Source organism: Carlito syrichta, unplaced genomic scaffold, assembly GCF_000164805.1.
Source record: "Carlito syrichta isolate Samal-C Ts95f unplaced genomic scaffold, Tarsius_syrichta-2.0.1 Scaffold288835, whole genome shotgun sequence".
In the NCBI taxonomy this organism is placed as follows: Eukaryota; Metazoa; Chordata; class Mammalia; order Primates; family Tarsiidae; genus Carlito; species Carlito syrichta.
The window spans coordinates 66,846-90,983 of record NW_007232931.1 but is presented as its reverse complement, the minus strand read 5'-3'; the positions used below and the strand labels follow the sequence as shown (position 1 = coordinate 90,983).

At 32.5% G+C, this 24,138-nt stretch overlaps 1 pseudogene; it reads right to left on the bottom strand.

The window, feature by feature from the left end:
- The window catches only part of LOC103256009, a 211,922-nt pseudogene that overhangs the window by 121,144 nt on the left and 66,640 nt on the right, over positions 1-24,138 (bottom strand).

Here is a 24,138-nt window from a genome sequence, read left to right as displayed (position 1 = left end):
AAAAAAAAAAAAATACATTTATAAATTCTAATGTCTTCTATGCTGTGTTATTTTCCCTACTCAATGAAATGAATCATTGAACTACTTGTGGTTACTGATTTTCACTTTGAGAGAAACTCATGTAGTTTTTACCTACCTCTTCAGATTCATAAAACTGCACTCCAAACTCATCTTTCCTGGAAATCTATAATTCCCTGTGTGTATTTTCCTGCCAAAGTATGTATGATAGACTGAGAACGGCCCTCAAATATGTGTGATAGACTGAGAATGGCCCTCAAGAATCTGAGACTTTTACCTTTGATGGCAAAAGGAACTTTGCAGATGTGATTAAGAATCTTGAGATGAAGAGATTATACTGGATTAGCATGTGATTGTATGTGATATAATCACAACAGTCTAGGAAGGGTCAGATATATATAGAAAAACTCAGTGAAACAATATGGTGATGGAAGCAGAATTGAAGCATCTTGAAGATAAAGGAAGCAACCACAAGCCAAGGAATACAGATGGGCATAAAAAGTTGAAAAAGGCAAGGGAATGAATTATTTCCTCAGAGTCTCTAGAAAGAAGCACCCCGACTGATTCTATGACTAGCCCAGATAAAGGAATTTTGAATTTCCGATCTCCAGAACTTTCAGAGAATAAACTTGTGTTTTTTTTAAGCCACCAAGTTTTTGGTAATTGATTATAGCAGCAGTAGGAAAAAAAAAATATGTTTTACCTTTGTTAATATTCTGTCTGGAAATAATCACCAATCTTTGCCTGATTTACTACTGAGTTTACCAGATGTCTCAGTCTCCCTATATTCTTTGTTTAGAAAAGCCTTTAGTGGAAGGCCTAGGTAAAAATAAGCATTCCTATTTGCCTGCTTTCTTAGCTCTGGGGACATGTCTTGACCATAATACTTGCACTGTTACATTTAAAGTTATTCTTTAAGTTTCTGCTCACATTGAGTATGAGCTCTCTGATGGTAAAGCCACAATTATATATGTATGCATATATATATAATATATTATATATATTTTTTGTAGCAACTGGAATAGAATCTGGAACAGATATGTCTTTGTTTAATTGATTTTTGCATACAGGAAAAGACTTGCAAAAGAGTTTTAGGTGAATTCTACGTTGGAAAAAATTAATCTGGTTTAAGTGAGAGAATTATACACACATATCACAAAAAATATTCCGATTTTCAACAGGCATTGATCTTTTGAATGTATTTTTGATAGATAATCTGTATGTCAGTTAAGTGAAAAAAAGTTCAAGATTGTATACCCTTGATTCAGCTGACCTGTAATATCACCAAGATTTAGAAAAAATATTAGAATTACTAAGGCTAGATAATACCAACTACTAGAATACATATAAAAAGGGTATTATTCCATGAAAAATAACATTCTGAGTCTTATATAATTTCCATTTATTTTGTTTACATTCTGATTTGCTTTCATTCTGATGAGAATAGATCACAAGCCTTGGTTACTGAATGATTTCCCTGAAAATGAGTGATGTTGTAATCTTCTCTTTCCTTTGAAAAAAATATTTCCTTAGGAGTCAGAAAAGCAACTATATGTAGAATATGTGGTTTGTAGAAAATGTTTATATCTTCAAATTGACTTTATGGCTATTGGCGCCTAAAATTATATGAACCTTCTCATTTTTTTTTCTTTGTTGATATAGTTTGAATTATTTGTTATGCACCTGGAAATGATGTTACAGAGCAAAGTGGTGTAGTCTCTAAGAATAGTGAATGATTAGAATATTTAAAGGTGAACCAAAGAATACCTCCGCCAAATGCCAGTGCACATGACATCACTTTTACTTCTGGGACTGATTTCCATGTCCATTTTGACAGCCATAGCATCACACTAAGGGGAGCATACAAATAAGAGAAATCAAGGCTTTTCTTGTGACCACAACTCTGTGGATTCACTTTACACCAAAGATTGCTGTATTCCAAATCAACAAAAAATATTATTATGACTTATGGTTTATATACATATATTAATCAAATGATAACACTGTAATACAAGTTATGTTTAATCAAGGCTTATAACCAGAAGTCTTTATTTGCCATCTGGCTGCATGGCTATTTTTTAAATGTTGACATCGCTAATGGTTAAGGAAACAAGCAGTGACTCAATGCAAGGTTTTTTATATAATCATTATTTCCAGATTTGTAAGCACTGAAATATTGAAAACATGCCCCATGGTGGAACATTTATAAAAGCATTCTGGTTATTTGGATAATATTTGCAGAAGACTTTTTGAGGATACGGGAAGAGGTGATGGGTACTGGTTCTCATTCACTTATCTGTGCATTATTAAAGGAGTTTAGCGCTAAAGTTGTCATTGAAATTGCTAATTTTCACATATACAAACATGTTAAACCTTTATATCCTATCCTAGAATTTATAGCAGGAGACCACCATGAGTTGAATATGTTTCAAAGTGTCTTGTTCTCAATACTATTTGACCTACAAGAAGTAATTCTGTTAAAAAAAAAATAGGTTATTAGAGTTCAAGTTAGAAATGTGAGAGGGGAAAAAACTCCACCAGGAGATGCAAAAGATTCTGTTCAGAGCTCCCAAACCTTTAGCCTAATGTAAGCTATATATAGAACAGCTTTGTGGTTCTTTGCAAGCTCTGAAATATAGAAGAGGAAGATAAATACAGATAAATTGTTAGTAAAAGTTCTTGTTCTTTAGATTTTCATAGAAGAAAAATACATTTGACCAGAATGTGATGGTTTGAGTAGGGTAATGTAAAGAAAGCAAATGGTGAATAAATGGACTCTCTAGAACTCACCATAGCCACTTCCTTTGAATCTTCTTTTTTCTGTCACAAATATTACCTGGAAAACTGGTATAAGCATTTTGCAGAAATTTTACATATCTGTTTGCTTATGCTTTGGCAGAGAAAGACTAAAAGGTATGCATCTATATTTACAATGGAAAAAATCAAGTTTAGGAAAAGTAATAGGCACATCTCCTCCTGAATACAGAAGGAGGGTTTTAAAGTTATAGAATAAAAAATTGAGTGATTAACTAGTTTTATTTTTCCACTTTTATACTCTTCCGTCTACATACCTCATACTCATCTCATTGAGTTTTCATAATTTATTGCTTCAGCTTTTTTTATTGTAGGAAAGACACATACAACAAAAGAAAAATGGACTCTAGACCTTGTGTTCAAAAACAGACCACAGAAATCTAGTGGAGATTATAGTTTTAAAATTCAGCGTTTTAATATGCAAGAACCAAGGTAATCTGAAAATCAAGCTTTGAATTTATATGTGAAGATTGTTCATGGCATTCCTCTATTATATCTTAATGTCTGATTTGATATGTTGTGATATTTCCTTCATTTTAGTTCCTGAAGTTGGTCATTTGTGTCTTCTCTCTCTCTCTCTCTCTCTCTCTCTCTCTCTCTTCATCATGGTTGCCATTATTAAAAATTAAATATTTTTTAAAATATTTCAAAGAACTAGATTTGATTTAATTCTCTCTTTCTCCCTCTCTCTAATTGTATTAATTTTTTTATGCTGTTCTTTCTGCTTTCTTTAGGTATATTTTTATCTTATTTTCTAATTTCTTGAAATGGAAACTAAGCCCTAACCACAACAGTCAGGCAAGAGAAAGAAATAAAAGACATCCAAATAGGAACAAAAGGGAATAAAATTATTCTTGTTCACTGATGATATTGTTCTAAACCTAGAAACCCTAAAGATCCCTCCAAAAGACTCCTATACCTTGTAAATGAGTTCAGTACATTTTCAAAACACAACGTGTATAAATATTTGTAGCATATTTACACATGAATAACATTTAAACTGAAATTCAAATCAATAACGCAATCCCATTTACAACAGGCATTTAAAAAAAACCTAGGAATATATCTAACCTAGGAGGTGAAAGACCTCTACGATGACAACTACAACACGAATGAAAGAAATGACGGATGACACAAACAAATAGAAAAGCATTTCAAGCTTAAGGATTGAAGGAATCGGTATTGTTAAAATGTTTGTACTACTAAAGTAATCTAAAGATTCAATGCAATTTCTTTTAAATTACCAACATCATTTTTCACAGAACTTTTAAAAGCATTCTAAAATTTGAAAGGAACCAAAAAAGAGCCCAAATAGCCAAAGCAATCCTAATCAGAAAGAACAAAGCCGGAAGCATCACTTTACCTAACATCAAATTATAGTACAAGGCTACAGTAACCAAAGTAGTAAAGTACAAAAATAGACTTGCAAACCAATGGAACTGAATAGAGATCCCAGAAATAAATCTCCACACCTACAATCAATTGTTCTTAAATGTAGTCAACAAAAGAAAATAATGGAGAAAGGACACCCTGTTCAATAAATGGTGCTTGGAATACTGGCTAGCCGTATACAGAAGAATGAAACTGGATCCCCAGGTCTTATTATACACAAAAATTAAGTCAAGAGAGATTAAAGACTTAAATGTTGGATGCCAAACTATAAAAACCATAAAGGAAACACTAAAATAAAAAAATTAATCTGGACATTGATCCAAGAATTTATGATTAAAACCTCAAAAGCAAATGCAACAGAAACAGAAATTGATCACTGGACCCTAACTAAACTTATCAGCTTCTGTACAGCAAATGAAACTATCAACAGAGTAAACTGATAATCTACAGTTTCATAGAATATGTTTTCTATACCATGTAGTTTTTAAAACATGACAATTGTTGGTTGCTGGGTTCTATATTTTTTATTGAATACAGCTAAAATTCACCATGTTTTTCAAGTCTTACAAATCTTTGATAATTTTTAGTTTAGATAATAAAAAGTTACATAACTGGTTGAAATCTTCAAATAAAAAAATAATCTTTTTTTCTGTAGTTCTATCAAATAGTGCTCCATATAATCTGAGGATATTTTATTCAGTGATTACTAATTAAGAAATGCTATACTTTTCAATAAATTGAAAATATTATCATTATAAAGAGATGCACTCTATAATAATGTATTTCCATTTTCTCTTCACTAGAATTTTTTGGTATTTTTTTATTTTACTTTTCACCATTTCATGTTTTTATGTTTTGAGGCTCTACAAAATAGCGTATAGATTTATTTTTAAAATCTGGCAATCCCTGGACTTAACCTTTTGAGTATAAATTATTTACATTAACTATGAAAGTTTGCTTATATTGTTTTTGACTTTACTTTTTGCTTTTCATTTGTAGCACACTTTCTTTGCTTTTTTTTTCTTTCTATTGCCTCTTTAGAACTGACGATGAGCATTTATTCCTAATTTTCTTTATTCATTTAGAAATTTTGCAGTCTAACTTTAATTTTAGTGGTAACTTTGAAATTATAATGGCTATTTTAAAGAATAACAAAATAGTTTAGCACACATATCTCCCTTAGCAATACAAAGAAATTAGAACATTTTGACTCCAAATACACTTTTTCAAATTCACATAGTTTTATGTTTGATATTGTTGTTCTGTCTTTCTTTTAAACCCATTAGAGTTTAGCTTGATTATGATATTTTTGTGGTTTGTTTTGATTTGTTTATATTTTTACTTGATGAATATGCTTTTGGTATTCTTTCAGTGAATACCTGTTCTTAATAAAATATTTATATTTGTATTTAATTCAAAATATTCTTATATAATTTTTTTCTTAACGAATTATTAAGTAAAGAATTCTAGATTGACTGTTACTTTCTCTCAAAATTTTGAAGAAATTATGATTATATCTTATGGCTTATATTGTTGACATGAAAATTGTCATCAATATGTCAGCCTTGGTTTTCATTTTTTCTCTAATTGTTTTAGTTTTCATTTCTTCTCTCATTGTTTTAAATATTTTTTTGTCTTTAGAGTACTTTGCTTTGTTAAAGATTGACTAAATATAAATATTTTTCTTTTCGGTATACATTTAGTGTTTTGTATCTATAAATATGTCTGGAAAGTTATCAGAAATTAACTTTTTGAGTACTCCCTCTTTTCACTGTTTCTTTTTTTGAGGATCCTGATTAAACAAACTTGTGATCTCAGGATATCTGCACTTTTTTTCATTTCTTTTTGCAGTGACCCTCGCCTCCAACCTTCTTCTCCTCCCACAGACATACACATACACAGAAAGGTCTCCTTTCTGGACCTTGGAGAGACTTTACCCACATTTTCAGATCTCTTTCACTGCCCATAACAGATTAGGTCCCACAATTATGTGTTCTCATTGTAACTTTTCCTTCATAGCATGCAAATTACTACAATTAAATAAATAATATAAAAATGGTAGCTCTATGTCTTTTTGACATCATCATATCCTCAGTGAACAGCACAACTCCTATCTCCATAAGTGTTATTAAGAGAATAATGTAAAGAAAGTAGACAAAGAAATGCAATTTACCAAGGCAAGTAGGGGTAAAGTTTCCATCAGTACCAAATTTGATCTCATCAAAATTAGATGAATGTATTGAATTTGAAAATTCTTCTTACTATTAAACGTGTAAAGCACATAACTTCCAAAATGCCTTGTAAGCCAATGTCATTTAAAAATCTAATTCTGAGGAGCTTGACAGTAATTGAAACTGGGAATTCAGATGTAAAAGGCCATTCTGTAAAATATTCAAAAGATCAACATCTTATTACAGATATTCTTGGAGTATATCTCTGGAAGAAACAGATACCTGATTTGTAAAGATTTAATAAATAACAAATATAAATAGTTACTATAAATAATAACACTGATTATCCTGTGTAATCAAACCCTTCACCTGCTGTGATATGCACTGCATTTATGCAGATCAGCTGTGGGCCTTTCAGCCATGAAATTATAGAATGTATAATGTGATGGGCCATGATATATTCAGTGTAATTGCTTATTTATAAAAAGAGCTATCAACAGCCCACTTTAAATAAATTCAGAAATCACCACAGGGCATTTAGAAATGAATATTTTATATGACATTTTAAAAAGATTATGAGCATTTCTTTGAACAGTAAAATTAATGGCTGTTTGGCTGTTTAAACTCATCCAGTGTAGATTCAGGATAATAGCATATAAACTGTAATTACGGTATTTGTGTTTTAATTAGGGGTAACCATCTACCTTACCAGTAATGTATTTTTAAACCTAAAATATGAATAAAGGGGAAACAAATTAATGTGTTAAATTTCCTCATGGATCTTTTGAAAGTAAAGTATATTTTAATGGTAACTCTTTATGCTAATCTATCTTTTATTCTGTCTGTCTGTCTACCCACACATATATATTTTACTGTGTTGGTTTTTTAAATAAAATACACACTTTAAAAATTTTGAGTGCAATATTTAGAAATACAAAGCTTTTAATACACTTAGAAACAATGCATCTGTTGTGTCTTTGATCTTTAGTATAAATAGATTTTGCAGTCATTTGAGATGCAGTATAAAGTTAGAATTACTCATCAGAGCTCCCAAATTCTCAAAATCAAGGCAAGAAAGCTCAAGAATAATGATACTAGTCCAAAATTGCCAAAAGAATATTAAATTAGTGAATTATTCACACTAGTTAGTGTCATAGTAGAAAAGAAAGAATGCAATTAAAATTTGTGAATACTGGATAATGGAAATAGGTGTTTGTCTAACAATAATTTATTAGACATTGATCAAATCACATCAGAAGGCCATAAAGTTTTCTATCATATCCCTATATTCTTTGAACAAGATGATTTTCATATATATTTTTGCACGTTTCTCCATGGTGTTATTGGAAATTATAAAAATAGTATAGGATTGCCTTTTTAATATTTTTTTAAGTTTTCTGCTGATTGCCATACATATTCTTATGCAAAAAGTCATGTTTATCACGCTTAACAGTAAATAAAGTGCTATCAAAAATATAAAAGATATTGAAAACTGTGTCTGAAGATCATGTTTAGCCAATTCTACATTTAAAGAAATATCGAAGCTTGTGCTAAAAGTAGTGGGAGATATTTCTCTAAAAGTAAGGAAGTATGGCAAAGTTCATGTTGTTTGTATGGACCAGCAAGGCAACTTGGGAAAAACTGGCAATTTCATACTATTCAATTTTATAGTTGTGACTGGAGATAAAGGGTGAAAAGAAAGTGAATATGAACTGTAAAGAACATGAAGCTAAAACATTAATTTGATTAGAATCCAGAAAGAGGGACATTGACAATGACATCTACTTGTATGAGATGTATTCACATGAGACATATGACTTGTTTTTCGTACTTTATTATATGAATTACAACTGCAAACAGAGTTTCAGGCTGTATTAAGGCTATAATAGCTAAATTTATTTATCTAAGAATTCCATGTACATTAGTGGAGATCAAGTCAACTAACAGTGAAAAACATGTATAGAGATGAGACTTTTAAAAAATAGACTTAACTTGGATGAACTTAGAGTCTATAATACTGAGTGATGTATCACAGAAACAAAGAACTGAGTACCACGTGTTCTCACTCATAGCAGACCTTGGACAATTATCATAATCCTATAAGAAAGGGATTGACCATAGTGGGAAACTGCCGGGGAGGGGGCACACCTCATCAACAAGGGTACTTGAATAATGAACATTTGTATTACTAACCCTGAATTTTAATCCACATCTTTAAAATAAAAAAAAAATTAAAAAGCAGACTTTATTTTTCAGAGCAGTTTTAGGTTAAAGCAAAATTAAGCAGCAGATGGAAATTTCCCATTTGCCTACTGCCCCCACACATCAACAGCCATCTTCATTTTCAACATTCACCACCAGGGTGGTACTTTTTTTTTTTTCCAACTGATGAAGCTACTTGACACGTCATTATCACCTAGGCTCCATCATTTATATTAACATTCACTTTTGGTATTGCACATTTCATGACTTTGGACAAATGTGTAATGACATGCATCCATCGCTACAGTATCATATAGAATAGCTTCACTGACCTAAAAGACCTCTGGGCTCTGCTTTTTCATCCCTCCCTTCCCCAGGAACTCCTGACAGCCACTGATATTTTTATTGTCTCCATAGTTTTGCCTTTGCCAGAATGTCATTTTGTCGCAACCATACCACAATCCTATTTAGATTGGCTTCGGATTGAGAAAAGGACTTTTGAAACATGTATAGGCATTTGTTCTTAGAAAATAGTCTAGGCCGGGCTCAGTGGCTCAGCCTGTAATCCCGCGCCTTGGGAGGCTGAGGTGACTGAATTGTCTGAGCCCACGGGTTCAAGACCCGCCTGGGCAGCGAGACCTCATCTCTACAATAAATCAAAAAATCAGCCGGGTGTGGTAGCGCGTGCCTGTAATTCCAGCTACTCGGAAGGTTGAGGTGGAAGGATCACCGGAGCCCAGCAGGTCGAGGCTGCGGTGGCCGGGAGTGGCCACTGCACTCCTGTCTGGGCGACAGAGTGAGACTCCAACTCAAAACAACAAAAACAAAAACAAAATAGTCTAAACTAAGTTTCTCTAGATGTCAGTTAAAAATAAGCCTTAAGTCCTTTGATTGTACAAAGCCTTAAAGGACTTCCAGAACTCTGGAGAAACTGGCTAGTTAGTGCTGGAGCAACCCTGTTCTTGAGTCTCCTCTGTCGTATTCACATAAATTCCAGAGACGCTTGGTTAATTTGGGCTGGGTATATCCAAACTTGGGGGAAAAAGCAAGGGAAAAAGAGATATCTTCTTTCTCAGATTGAATTCTCAGCTTTATTCAATTTGACATCTCTTTTCTCTATTCATTTTTATGAGTGCAATAGCAAAGCAATTAATTTTCCTTTACTGCATTCATGTAGTAAAAAATGTAAGGAAAATTAATTTAAATCTTTAAAAATAAATTAAAATCACCGTGATTTTATTACTTTTATTTTCTACATATATATCTGCAATAAACTAAATACTTTCTCATTTTAAGCCATTTTATAAATATTGTAGAATTAATTTTATGAAGCAACATTTTCATAATTAATATGTTCTTGATATACTACAGAACTCTAGGAGTTGAGTAAAAAGTAAAAAGATACACTTTTACATTACAGTTGGGTGGTGGTGTATTTACATTGTAAATATATGGAACATTTTCAGTGTATTTATATATTCATAAACTATATTTGAATTCAATTTTTAGAAAAGTACTGATGAAAATGCTATTATAATTTTGCTTGAGTAATGGCACAAAAGTATTATTTTCTGGTTTTTATTTCCCTTTTTGTAGAGTATCTTAATGACAAATGGCAGATGGAAAATTAATAATTAAGTTTTTTTAACATTATTACACTACTTGGAAAAACTGTATAATACATATTACATTTTGAAAGTTACCATTTTTCATTCCTATTAATAAAATAGAAGTTTTCTGTGCAAGATGAAAGGATAATGCATATGAACTTCAATATGATATCAAGAAAGTTGAAATATATTATATGATCAACCAACAAAATAAAGGATTTTTCAGGTTGCAGGTTGTATTTTTATATGTTCACATGCATTGTTTTCTATTTTAAAATGCACTTTAATTTACTGTTTCTATGGACTAGAGAGAAACACATAAATGACTTGTGAAACAATGTTGGTATAAAATAAAACTTTAACTCCCATTCTCTCTCTCTCTCTCCCTATCTCTGACACACACAAAGTATTCAACATCAACAACACATTTTTTTCATATAAGTAGTATGATTTGTACTAATTTCTTTTGTTATACAAATGCTACAAACTACAGAGGATTAAATGCAAAGTGACTTGTTTTTCAAAGCAAAACATTTTTTCCTTAAAGCAGATATGAGAATAGTCTAAATGAATTATTAACCCAAAGTAATTTAGGAGAATTTCATTGCATTCAGGCAGAGTAAATATAGAAATAGATCTTACTTCTTGGTGAAGGAGAGTGACAGGCAACATCCCTACTGATAACCTAATATGTAGTTAGAAACTGTCTCTTCTGAATTTGACATAAAGAGAGGTATTAGTCAACTATGATGAACTGCCTTTAAAAATATTTTTCAAGCTTAGAATGCTATAAATTCAACATTATCTACTAGATTCCTATAGGTACATAATACTAGTAGAAACAGAAAAAGCTAATGTGATAAAATAAAAATAAGCTCAGTAGAGAGAGGTATTAAAAATAAAACGTTGTATGGTGTGAAAATGGGATTGGGTTACAGGTAGAAAGAAAACTTAAGAATAACTTAATAATGATTTGTATTTATATAAAAGCTAACTATATGCAGTGCTATTTCATGAAGTAGAAGTTTTTCATATTAGCTCTTGTATCAATGGAGTTTAGATGAAAGAAGATTAAAAAAATCATAGCAACAATAGTATCATAGGAGTTTAGATGAAACTTTAGACAAAAAGAAAAAAATCTATCAGTGTGATCAAACATTGGGAAAAACTTCCCCAAATATTGATAGAATGTCCATCATTAGAAGCACTTTATAATAATTTATGTCAGACTAGATTATTACTTCAACAAATTTCTATTTTCAAATAATAAAAACTAAATGATTAAGTTATAAATAAATGAATGATTCCAGAGTTCACAAAATGGTTCAAAAGTAAAGAAAATTACTATTAAAATAATATTGGAATGATAAAATTTATTCATAGGAGGAAAAAAGTAAAGGAAATCTCATATTTTCCATTGTACAAAGATATATTTGAAATTATTCACAATATATGAAAGCAATCAATATATATTTATACAGTTACTCAATGCGACTTATACTTCCAAAGAAAGTCTGTGTCTGTTCTTGGTTTGCGAAAGATCAACCTGTTCAAACACGGATGGTGGAATTCACAAAGAGTGTTGTTTTTTTTATTTTCTTTTTTCGGCCTTTAGTGACAAGATGTGAGCTGAAAAATGAACTTACTAGTTTCATGGAAAGGTGCCAGCAAGGGGATAAAAAAAACTCATCAATGCAATAATGACTTTTCCAAAACAGTATATATGCAATAATGGATTTAGAACCATTTGTAATTTAGGATCCTGAAAATTATGAGTTAAAGATAAGAGAAAAGTAAAAAGGACAGTAAATTTTAAATATACAAGTTATTATAAAAATACAAGCATTAAAAAATAAAAATAGATTTTCAAATCAGTCATTATGGTTGGTCTACCGTTTATTGTATTAAAATTTGAATCCCTAAAATGTTACACTCATTCCTTTAAGAGAGTTTCTCACATTTATCTTTGGATGAAGTTTTGAGGCTGGTAGGTCATTATTGTTTGAATGTTTGTTTCCTCCAAAGCTCATGCTGAAATGTAATCACCATTGTAACAGTATTAAGAAATGGGTCTCCTAAGAAGTGATTAAACTATGAGGGCTTTACCTTCTCAGATGAAATTGATTCTATTATAAAAGAGCAATTTGTTTTTTTGTTTGTTTTGCCTTCTCCTGTCCTTCTGCTTCTGCCATGGGATGATAATACAGGAAAGCCCTTGCCAAATGCTGATCCCTCAATTATGGACTTCCTAGCCTCCAGAACCATGAGCCAATACACTTTAGTTCATTATAAATTACCTGGTCTCAAGTGTACTGATGTAGGAACAAAAATGAATAGGACTTTTCCTAGGCCGCTGGGAAAATCAATATAGGATTAAGAGCTAGAAGTACACATCAGTGAAGCAAGACAAACACAAATTGCTCATCTTGTAATAATGAAAAAAAACCCCAAATATTCAATTTCTCAAAGCAATTTTAAGGAGAAATAATATAACACTTAAACATTGATATGTTAATGCACTCATTCTGCATTTAAATCTGATGAGATTTTTAAAATTTATATTATGCATTTAAAATATGTATTTCATAAAAATAGAATTTTAAGTAGTAAATAATAATTTTGTACAACTTACAGACATTGTTTTATGTCATATTTTTCACATTTTATGTAATCCATTAAATCATTCCACTTCCATAAAAAAGAATATTGTCTATTTTCTCTACTTCTGGTAGCTAATATAATTGCTAATGAAGATACAAGTTACTATACACAGAGATGAAAAGCTTATATGTTTTACATATGGAAAGAATATATTTGTTTGTTTGTATGCAGGTATCTTTTCTTTGAGAAATTTATTTTGCTGAGTACTGCAAAATAGGTCCATAGCAAGGAAAGAAAGAACATTACACAAAGTGCAAAAGCATGAGTTCCTAACTCTGACTTGATACTTACTCTTTACATGCAAATTGGTCAACTTAAATCTTTTGGAATCTCTTTTGGAAACCTATTAAAAAAAAGATAACTTTTTATCTACTTGAAGGATTATTATGAAGATTAAGTATGTAGGATCATTTGAAAATCATAATGAATTCTATAAATATAAATGTTATAATACTATGATAGAATACCAATACACTTGGATGCTCGAATAATCATCTATCAATTAATTACTATATAAAGCAATGACTAAATCACATTTTGAGTGAAGCAGCCCATTATGGTATATTTTAACAAAATTTTATTGTATAGGAGCAGTGATACTGTTGTGAGGAAATGTGATTTGCCCTTCTCCAACAACTTCCTCAGAATTATGCTGACTAGAATAATATTCCAGAACTTTAGTTTTTAGCATTTTAATGCATTATCACTGATCCAAGAGAACACAAATAGAAGTTTAAACCCAGTAATACAATATTACTTAAATGCATTTAAAATCTTTCTACATTGTAAATGAAATTATGTTATATCAGATACTTTCTAAATTCAATGGACAAGTCATTTGTAGTTTTCTGGGATCTGATGTGGCAACAGACCCTTACACAGCAAATACCACTGGGTAAAAACACCTTTTCCTCTGCCAGGAATAATCTTTTTCTAGATGATATCATTGTGAACTCTCTCACCTCCTTCAGGGCTTGACATATTTGTCTCATGTCCAGTGAAGACTTGTCTTCTTCCTTATCTAAATTAAATACTCTATCTTTGACACTGACATGCCCCTTTATTGCCTTTCTTTTTTTCTTGTCACAAGCTAACATACTCTAGATTTTACTTACTCATCTGGTTTATTTTTTGTCTGTATTCTCTTAATAGAATGCAGTATCCACAAAGTTAGGCTTAATTTGTTTGTTTGTTTGTTCTTTGTTTTGTCTCAGCATCCAATACATACAGCCATACAATAATGTTGGCTCCCAAATAACTTTGCATAAATGAATGAATGAATGAATAAATAGCTAAATGTATAACTGAATAAATAAATAAGGTAGAAGTTTTCTCATCAAATCTAAGTTTCTTTGGCTAATAGATATCTAAATGGTAACTCAACTATGCTTAGGTCAAAATTAGGTGATAAAGAGATAAGATCACAGTAATGTAAAGACAAGGCTAAAGTAAAGATATGAGTGATAAAAGAAATACTAAGTGATTCTCTTCTGAGGTGCTTAAATAACTTCTCTTTCCTTTATTACATATGCAAGGCGACACAGATAGTATTTTTTTTCAAAAATAGAAAAATAAATAGAGACGCAAGTTGCACTGAAAGTATGATCAAATATAATAAAATATAGTAAAAGCAATTTTTTATTGTTTTAAATAAAATGCATTAAAATCTTGAAAATTAAATGTAAATATTGAAATCTTCATTGGCTTTCTAACAACAGAAATATAAATAATCAAGTCATTATAAATAAAAAAGATCAATAGAGAAGAAATTTCTAGAAGTTTTTTGATTTTGTATGTTCTTTATATTTTCAGCTTTATCTTCTATTTGTTTGGAAGGTATACATACACTCTATGTCTACCCTTTTAGTAGTTATCCTAGATATTGTATCATGCATCTTTAACTTATAAAAGTCTAATGCTAATCTAGATTTTAGCCTCAGCATCAACTTTCCAAGGAACTTTTATATAAAGGTAAATAAAATTTATTTTACTGCCCTTCCTACTTATATGATATTGGTGTCATATATTTGAATTCCATCTATTTTAAGACACTAATGAGATATTATTTTATTATTATTATAGCACATACTTTAAGTTGATTTCATTCTATTATCGTTTTAACCATCTCTTTTTGTTTGTGCTTACAGTGCTGGTAAAATAAGTAGTAAGCTTACAAAATGAATTAAGAAGATAATTTTCCATCTGTGTAACAATTTTTTTGTCTTGTTTTGTTTTTATGTCTGAAAAAATATCTTTATTCAACCTTCTTCCTTAGTATATCTTGATGGGTATAAAAATCTATGCAGCAGACAACTCTTTAATGATATTCTTACTACTCTTTATCTGGTTTCTAGTTTCCTTTGTTGATATATATTTCCTTTGTTGATAAATCAAATGGCCTTTAAATAAAATCTGTACTTATTTTTCAGTAGATGATTTTAAGATATTCTCTCAATCTTCTTTATAGACTGAAAATGATATTTCTGGTTGTATTTTTCTTTTCTTTTTTTGAATTAAATTTATCTTGAAAATTAAATGTAAATATTAAAATCTTCATTGGCTTTCTAATAGCAGAAATATAAATAATCAAGTCATTATAAATAAAAAAAGTTCTATTGCCCACTTTTTAATGAGGCTATTTGTTTTTTAATTTTAAAGATAAGAGTATAATTCAGGATTAGGTATACAAGTGGTCATCATACAGGTAAAATTTGAGCCTCCCTTTAGTCCCCACTTTGCCTGGTTTGAGATCAGGTAATCTTATTGATGTGTGATTCCTCCCACCCCAGCGGTATCCCTCTACAGCCAATCTCTTTCTTATAGTATTATGGTAAATATTCTATGTCCACTTATGAGTGAGAACATGTGATACTCTGTTATTTGTTTCTGTGATAAGATCACTGAGTATGATAGAGCTAAATCTATCCAAGTTGCTGCAAAGTTCATATGTTTGTCCTTTATGGCTACACAGCATTCCATTGTGTACATGTACCACATTTTTCAAATCCAGTCCAGTTTTGATAGGCAGCACAGTTGGTTCCATGCTTTTGCTATTGTGAATAGTGCTGCTATAAACATGCAATATGTAGATATGCTTTTTGTAGATTGATTTCAGTTCCCCCAGGTATATTCCCAGTAGGGGGATTGCTGGGTCACATAGAAGGTCAATGTCTAGTTCTTTTAGAAATCACCACACTGTTTTCCAAAGAGGTTGCACTAGTTTGCAATCCCACCAGCAGGGTAGAAATGTTCACTTTTCTCCGCATCCTCACCAGCTGTTGTTATTTGTTTTATTAATGATAGCCATTCTTAGTGGGGTTAGGTGGAATCTCCATGTAGTTTTGATTTGCATTTTTTCATGTGTCTGTTGGATGCATATATATCTTTTTATTGGAAGTGTCTATTCATGTCTATTGCTCCCTTTTTAATGAGGCTATTTGTTTTTTTCTTTTCGGCATATTGATTTCCTTGTAGATCCTGGATGTTAGGCCTTTGTCAGGTATACAGTTGGCAAATATTACTTCCCATTCTGTAAGCTCTCTCCCCACTCTCTTGATGGTTTCTTTTGCTTTGCAGAAGCTTTTCAGTTTAATGAGGGCCCACTTGTCTATCTTATCTCTTATGACATGGGCATTTGGGGTTTGGATCATAAATTGGTTGCCTGTTCCAATTTCCATAAAGGCATCTTCTGTATTGTCTAAAGTTCTTATAGTTTGAGGATTTACATTTTGGTCTTTGATCCGTTTAGAGGTGATTTTTGTGTACAGTGATAGGTAGGGGTCTTGTTTTAATCTTCTTTATGTGGTTAGCTAGTTTTATGAGCACCATCTACTAAATAGGTTCTCCTCTCCCCAGTGGTTGTTGTTGGAGACTTTGTCGAAGATGAGTTTGTTGAGAAATTGAGGTTTTGCTTCCAGAATCTCTATCCTGTTCCATTGGTCTATATGCATGTTCTTGTCCCAATACCAGGCTGTTTTGATTATTATAGCCTTATAGTAAAGTTTAAAGTCTGAAAGTGTGATACCTTCTGCTTTGTTTCTTTTGCTAAGGATTATTTTGTCTATTCATGGTCATTTATGTTTCCATGTGAATTTCTGTATTGTCATGTCCAGGTCTGAGAAGAATGACTTTGGTAGTTTAATGGGTATTGCATTGAATCTATAGATTGCCTTGGATAGGATGGACTTAATAAAGTTGCTTCTTCCTATCCATGAGCATGGAATATTCTTCCATTTGTTTTTGTCTTCTTGGATTTCCTTGAGGAATGTTCTGTAGTTTTCATTATAAAGGTCTTTCTCTTTGCTGGTTAGGTAGATGTTGATGTATTTCTTTTTTCTTTTCTTTCTTTCTTTTTTTTTTTTTTTTTTTTTTTGGTGTGGCTATTGGCTATTGTGAATGGAATTGTGCTTTTTATTTGGTTCTTTGCCTGCTTGTTGATGGTGTATATTAATGCAATTGTCTTTTGACATTTATTTTGTACCTTGAGACTTTGCCAAAGTCCTTTATCAGTGAAAGCAGGTTTTTGACAGATTCTCTTGGGTTTTCAAGTTGTAGGATCATGTCATCAGCAAAGAAGGATAACTTAACTTCCTTTTTCCCTCTTTGGATACCCTTGATTTCTTTTCCTTGTCTAATTGCTCTAGCTAGGACTTCCAAACAATGTTGAACAAGAGAGGTTAGAGGGAGCAGTCTTGTCTTGTTCTGGTTTTCAGGGTAAATGTTTCCAGTTTCTCTCCATTTAGAAATATGCTGACTTGGGTTTGTTATAGACGGTGTTTACTATTTTGAGGTATGTTCCTTCTATGCCTAAGTGTCTGATAGTTTTTTATCAAGAAAAGGATGCTGGATTTTATCAAAAGCTTTTTCTGCATCTAATGATATAACCATGTGGTTCTTGTTTTTACATCTGTTGATGTAATTAATTATGCTTATGGTCTTGTAGATGTTGAACCAGCCTTGCATCCTGGGGATGAAGTCTATTTGGTCATGGTGGATGATTTTTGAAATGTGTTGTTGGATCCGATTTGCTGGAATCTTGTTGAGAATTTTTGCATCTATGTTCATTAGGCATATCGGCCTGTGGTTCTCTGTTTTTGTTGGATTATTACCTGGTTTGGCTATCAGTGTGATATTAGCTTCATTAAATGGTTTGGGGAGAATTCAGTCTTTCTCAGTTGCCTGGAATACTTTCAATAGGATTATTATCAGCTCCTCCTTGTATGTTTTGTAGCATGCACTGGAAAGTTGTCTGGTCCAGGGCTTTTGTTTTGTTTTGTTTTGTAGGTAGTATACTAATGGCAGAGTCAATTTCCTTGTTGTTATTGGTCTATTTAGTGTCTCAACATCTTCTTGTTGCAACCTTGAGAGGTTGTCAGAAAGTCCTCCATTTCTTTTATGTTCTCAAGTTTTTTTCCATACAGGTGTGCATAGTAATCACTAATAATCTTTTGTATTTCTTTGGGGTCAGTTGTGATTTGATGTTTTGCATATCTGATTATGTTTATTTGGACTTTTCTCTCTTCTTCTTGGTCATTCTGGCTAGGGGTTCATCCATATTGTCTATTCTTTCAAACAGCCAGTTTTTTGCTTTGTTGATTTTTTCTATGATATTTTTGTTTTCTGTGTCCCGTATTTGGACTTTTACTTTGGTGATCTGGATTCTTCTGCTAAAGTTAGGGTTTTGGTGGTCTTGTCTTTCTAGCTCCCATAGGTAATTTGTTAGACTGTCAACTTGTGATCTTTCCATATTCATGATTTGTGTTTGTAGAAATATAAATTCCCCTCTTAGAACTGTTTTCATGGCATCTCAGTGATTTTGGTAGGATATTTCTTCATTTTCATTTATATCCAGAAAACTTTAATTTCTGTTTTGATTTCTGTGGTCCCAGTAGTCATTCAGCATCATGCTATTTAGTGTCCATGCCTTTGTAGGTTTTGGGGGAATTTTCTTGGTGTTGATATTTATTTTTATTCCACTATTGTCTGAGAAGGTGCATGACAGTATTTTCGATCTTATGAAATTTGTTTATGCTTACTTCATGGACGAAGATGTAATTGATCTTGGAGTATGTTTCATATGAGAATGAGTAGAATGTATATTCTCTGGTTGTTGGGTGGAGTATTCTGTAGGTATCTAATAAGTCTATTTGGTTGAGTGTCAAGTTGAGGTTTCAGATCTCTTTATTGATTTTTTTGCCTCAATGATCTATCTAGGGTTGTTAGTTGATAGTGTTAGAGTCAATATCTTTTTTTTAGTTTACTTAATAGTTGCTTTATAAACACTGGTCCTCCTGTGTTGGATGCATATATGTTTAGGATGGATATTTCTTGTTGATGAATTGAACCTTTTATCATTATGTAGTGTCTGTTTTTGATAGCTTAAAGGTTGTTTTGTCTGATATTAAGATTACAACTCCTGCCTTTAAATAAAAATGGTCTTTTCACCTGGAAACTCGCTTTCCATTCTCTTTGAGTCTTTGTGTGTCCCTTCCGGTGAGATGAGTTTCCTGGATGTAGTGAATTATTGGGTCATAGTTTTTTTTAATCTAGTTTGTCATTCTGTGGTTCTTTTCAGTGTTACATTTAATCCATTTTCATTCAGATTGATTATTGAAATGTGATTGCTTATCCCTACATGTGGTTCTTTTTTTTTGAGTTGGAGTCTCACTCAGTCGCCCAGACTGGAGTGCAGTGGCCACTCCCAGCCAACGCAGCCTTGACCTGCTGGACTCTGGCGATCCTTCCGCCTCAGCCTTCCAAGTAGCTGGAAATACAAGCGTGCGCTACCACGCCCGGCTAATTCTTTGATTTATTGAAGTGATGAGGTCTCGCCAAGTTGCCCAGGTGGGTCTTGAACCCGCGGGCTCAGGCAATTCACTCACCTCAGCCTCCCAAGCCGTGGGATTATAGGCTGAGCCATCGAGCCCGGCTATGTGGTTCTTATAAAGTGTTTTGTTTGTTTGTTTTCTTTTAGCTTTTGGGTTGTTGTATGTGTGTGTTTTGCAATTTGCAGTCATGATGTATTCTTTGTTGATTCTGTGTTCTCCTGTTCTCTTGGGAAGTGCATGGTCATTCTTATTTTAATGTCCCCTATGCTTAATACTTTTTTAAGAGTCTCCTGTCAAGCTAGTTTGGAAGCTGCATAATCTCTTAGGGACTGGATGTCTGGGAAAGATTTTAATTCTCCATCACTGATGAAGCTGAGCTTGACTGGGTAGGAAATTCTTGGTTGAAACTGTATAGCTTTGAGGAATTTGAATTGGACTCTCATCCCTTCTAGCTTGTAGTGTTCCTGCTAATAGGTCTGCTGCTATTCTGATTGGTTTTCCCAAGTAAATAGTCTGACCTTTCCCTCTTGCCGCCTTTAGGATTTTTTCTTTTGGAAACAAATTACTATATGTCTGGGGGTTGGTCTTCTCATTTGAAGTCTTGCAGGGTTCTCTGTAGCTCTTGTGTTTGTATGGTCACATTTCTGGGGAGATGGGGAAAGTTTTCCTGGATAACATGCTGGAATACTTGCTCCAAGGTCTTCTCCATTTCTCTTTCTTCTTCTGGGATAACAATCAGATGTAGGTTTGGTCGTTTGATATAATTGCACATTTCTTTGAGGCTTTGTTCTGTCTTTCTGAATTTTCTTTCTATGTTTTTTACAGATCAGGTTAATTCCATGTTTCGTTCTTCAAGTTCTGAGATTCTTTCTTCTGCTTGATTAATTCTGCTTTCCATGCTTGTCATCTTATTATTTATTTCCTGGATTAAAATTTTTATGACCAAAATCTCTGTTACAAGTTGCATCTTGTCTTTCTTGAGTCTTATTCACTCTTTCCATCCATTCCCTCATCCCTGTTGTCTTTTGGGGCCAGTCGTTGATGACCTCCATTGTTTGTACTCTGAGATCTGCTTTTTCTGGCATTGCCCTTTTTTTAGCACTGAGAATTACCTGTTTCTTCCATTGATTTTTCCTCATTTGTGATAGATTTCTTTCTTTTCTCTTTACTTCCATTATTCAGTGACTTTCATTTCTGATGTTTGCACAGCCCTCTACTTTTCCCTGATCAAGGCTCTGAATTTGTTTTATTTTGAAACAGGGCTGTGGGTGGGAAGTTTTGCTATCTCTTCTAATTTTGACAGTTGTATAAGGTGGAGAGTGGGGAGCACTGATCTGTTTGAAGGCCTTCCTCATCCTTTCCTGGTCAAACCTTTTGTCTCACAGCTGAATCAGGGTAGGGAGTGGGGTGCCTGAGACTCAGTACTCATCCTGTCCCTCCAGAATTTGTGCTTTCAGGATACTCCTTCTTGGTCACTATCATCCCCTGAGTAGTGAATCTGCTGGTCACAGAGATTGCACGCTCTGTGGTGTGCAAGCTGGAGCACTTTCCTGCCCAGTTTTCAAGATGGTGACAAGGTACCTCTTTCATCCTCTCCACTGGGGCTCTGCTTCTGGACTTCCTCACCGTGCTCCCTTCAGAGCCTTGCTGTCAGTGTCCCATCAGGCTCTGCAGTGGTGGGACAAAGCCTGGAGCTGGAAGTCTCTCCTGGCAGCTTCTTCCCAAGAATGGCTTTGTTGATTTAAAGAAAAAAATGATGCTGGGCTTCTTCTCCCTGGGAAGCACTAGGGACCAAGGAGAGCAATTGCAGCACCAGCTTTTTCACCAAGAGTGCCCTGGCCACTTGCTCGAGTCCCTACTCAGTCAGTCACTCACATGCCCTCTTAGTCACTGACACATACACAAAATTTTCCATTCACTCACTCACTCACACTGGGACTCACTTAGTCTGAATAGCTCTGCTGCCATCATCCTGAGCAGCCTTTTATATTTTTATTTTCTTCTTAGAATTCTTAGGTATCTTGAATGTATAAACTAATATCTTTCAAATCCATAAAATTATCAGACTTAGGTCTTGAAATAATTTTTTCTTGTTCCATTTTCTCTTTCTTTAAATCAATTATATATATTATATATATATTTGATTTAATTGACTGAATTGATTTAAATAATTTAATTTATTTACCCACATGGCAGGTTGATTACATAGGACACTTCCATCATGGAGGTACCAGTAACTTGTCATCATTGAGATGAGAATTTCTCACTGAGTGTTCTGTTTCTCTTAACTGTACTTCTTACTTTTCATTCTTTGCTAGTTTCATGCTTTATTCTTGTTAATTCTCACCTGATCTAGTATTGTTTCACATTCCTCTCCTTAGCTAGATCTAATCTTAGTTAGCATCAATCTATTCAGTTTATCACTGCTGCTGTTTTGTGTTTCAGTATTCTAATTTCTATTTGGTTCCTTATAAAATCTGCTCTTTATGTTCCATAAAATATTGTTTCAAAATATTCTTTTATTATTTTAACCATATAAATTATAGCAGTTTTACAGTTTCTGTTAGATACCATCAAGACATCATTTCTTTGAAAATATATTTTTTTTTTAATGTTGTCATTGTGTTTTCCATGTCTCACTCATGATGCCTTGTTTCTAAACAAGAAACCCAATATACCATCTAGGAGGTAATTGTATTGATGTATTGCTGCCAGAGATAACATCCTTGCCTTATTTACTTTTGCTTATTGGATGGTAATTTATTTTATTTTAAAATATTTTGTAGATGTAAAATAAGATTAAGGTAATTCACTCCTCCTTAAGGGAAGATAATCTTGTGTTTCTGTTAGGAGACTGGAAATGCTATTTATCTCACTTTAATCATTACTCAAAGCTTAAAATTTCCTTCATCCTCACATGATGCAAAGGTGAGCAATGAATTCATCCCTGATTTACTTCAGTTTATTTTTTTGCTCTAAAAGTTTATCCTTTTGGGGCTATAGTTTAATGCCCCGGCTTAATTTATTAAGGAGATTAAAATTATGCTATTTTATAAATAAATTATGTTATAAATGTGTGTATTTTGTAAAGAGAGTTTTTAACTTTCATAAAGTTTAAGCTTTGTTTTTTTTAATGTCTTTAAAGTACAAACAATTTTTTTGATCTTATATTCCCCAAGATTTTGACCTAGAGATTCCTTAATATTTTGTCAATACTTCAAAGTTCTTAAATTGACTTTTAAATAACTTCACCCAGTTCTTTTAGTTGTCCTCAGCAGGGGGATTGGCCTACATTACCTGGCCCAAAATTACCAAAAACAGGATCTGTTTTTTGGAAAGATACCTTTATATCAATATATCCACATATGTATATTCTGAAATATGTTATAGATAAACTGATTGAGAGATGTAAAGCTATATACACATATGCACAAAGTGACTGTATATGTAAATATAATGTAAATATGTCAAACTTTCTATTTTAACTATGCTTACATTATCTATATTTATATTGTTTAAAAAATGTGAATGTGACTGCTCAAACTCTAATCCAACATGCAAGAAACCTGTACTACCATCTAGGAAGTAATTTTATTGATTTATAGATGCCAAGTATAATATCCTTTTTAATTTTATTTCTTTTACATTTTACCTAAAATGAGTAGCAGTTTTCTCTGTAAACAAAAGGAGTTAAATATTTTGACTAATTTCATGTACCTACTACAAATATTTATTGTCTGTGTAACATCTCCCTTGACATTAGGCTACTTGAGTGCTTTCTGTTTGTATATCAACAGACTTTTATTAATAATTTTATTTTGAAATCTTTCATGTTATTTTAATTAGCTAGTAGCATATATATCTCTTGTTAAAAGAAAGACTTTTGACAAACTAAATCTAGTAGAGTTTATTTGAGCATAGAACGATTTATGAATGGAGCAGTACCCTGAACAAGGAGAGGATCAAAGAGCTCCACCCATCAACTGAACAAGTAGTATTTATAGACAGAAGAAGAAAACGACATGTAGAACAGCTTGATGGGTGACCGCTCAGCTCAGCATTTGTCTTTGTTGGACATAGTCTGATCAGTTGGCAGTCTGTGACTGGCTGAAGCTTTGTTGAAGTTATGATAAGCTGAGACACAGTTACATATTAAAAGAATATACTTTTAAGTTAAGTTTGAATGTACTTGCATACAAAGACAGGTTGCAGTTTGCTACATACAGAGACAGCTTTAAGTCAAATTTAGTTTAATTTTACATTATCCATCTAGAATGTGGGACTTCATGGATTGGAATTTCTCTTCATTCATGAGTTTATTTTTATACTTGCTTCAGTGACTGACAAATAAAATGCACTTAATAAATGCTTTGTCTGATACATGCTGAAAGCTAGGTATGATAGTAAATATGGAAATAACAAATAGAAATAAAGCATAGTTTC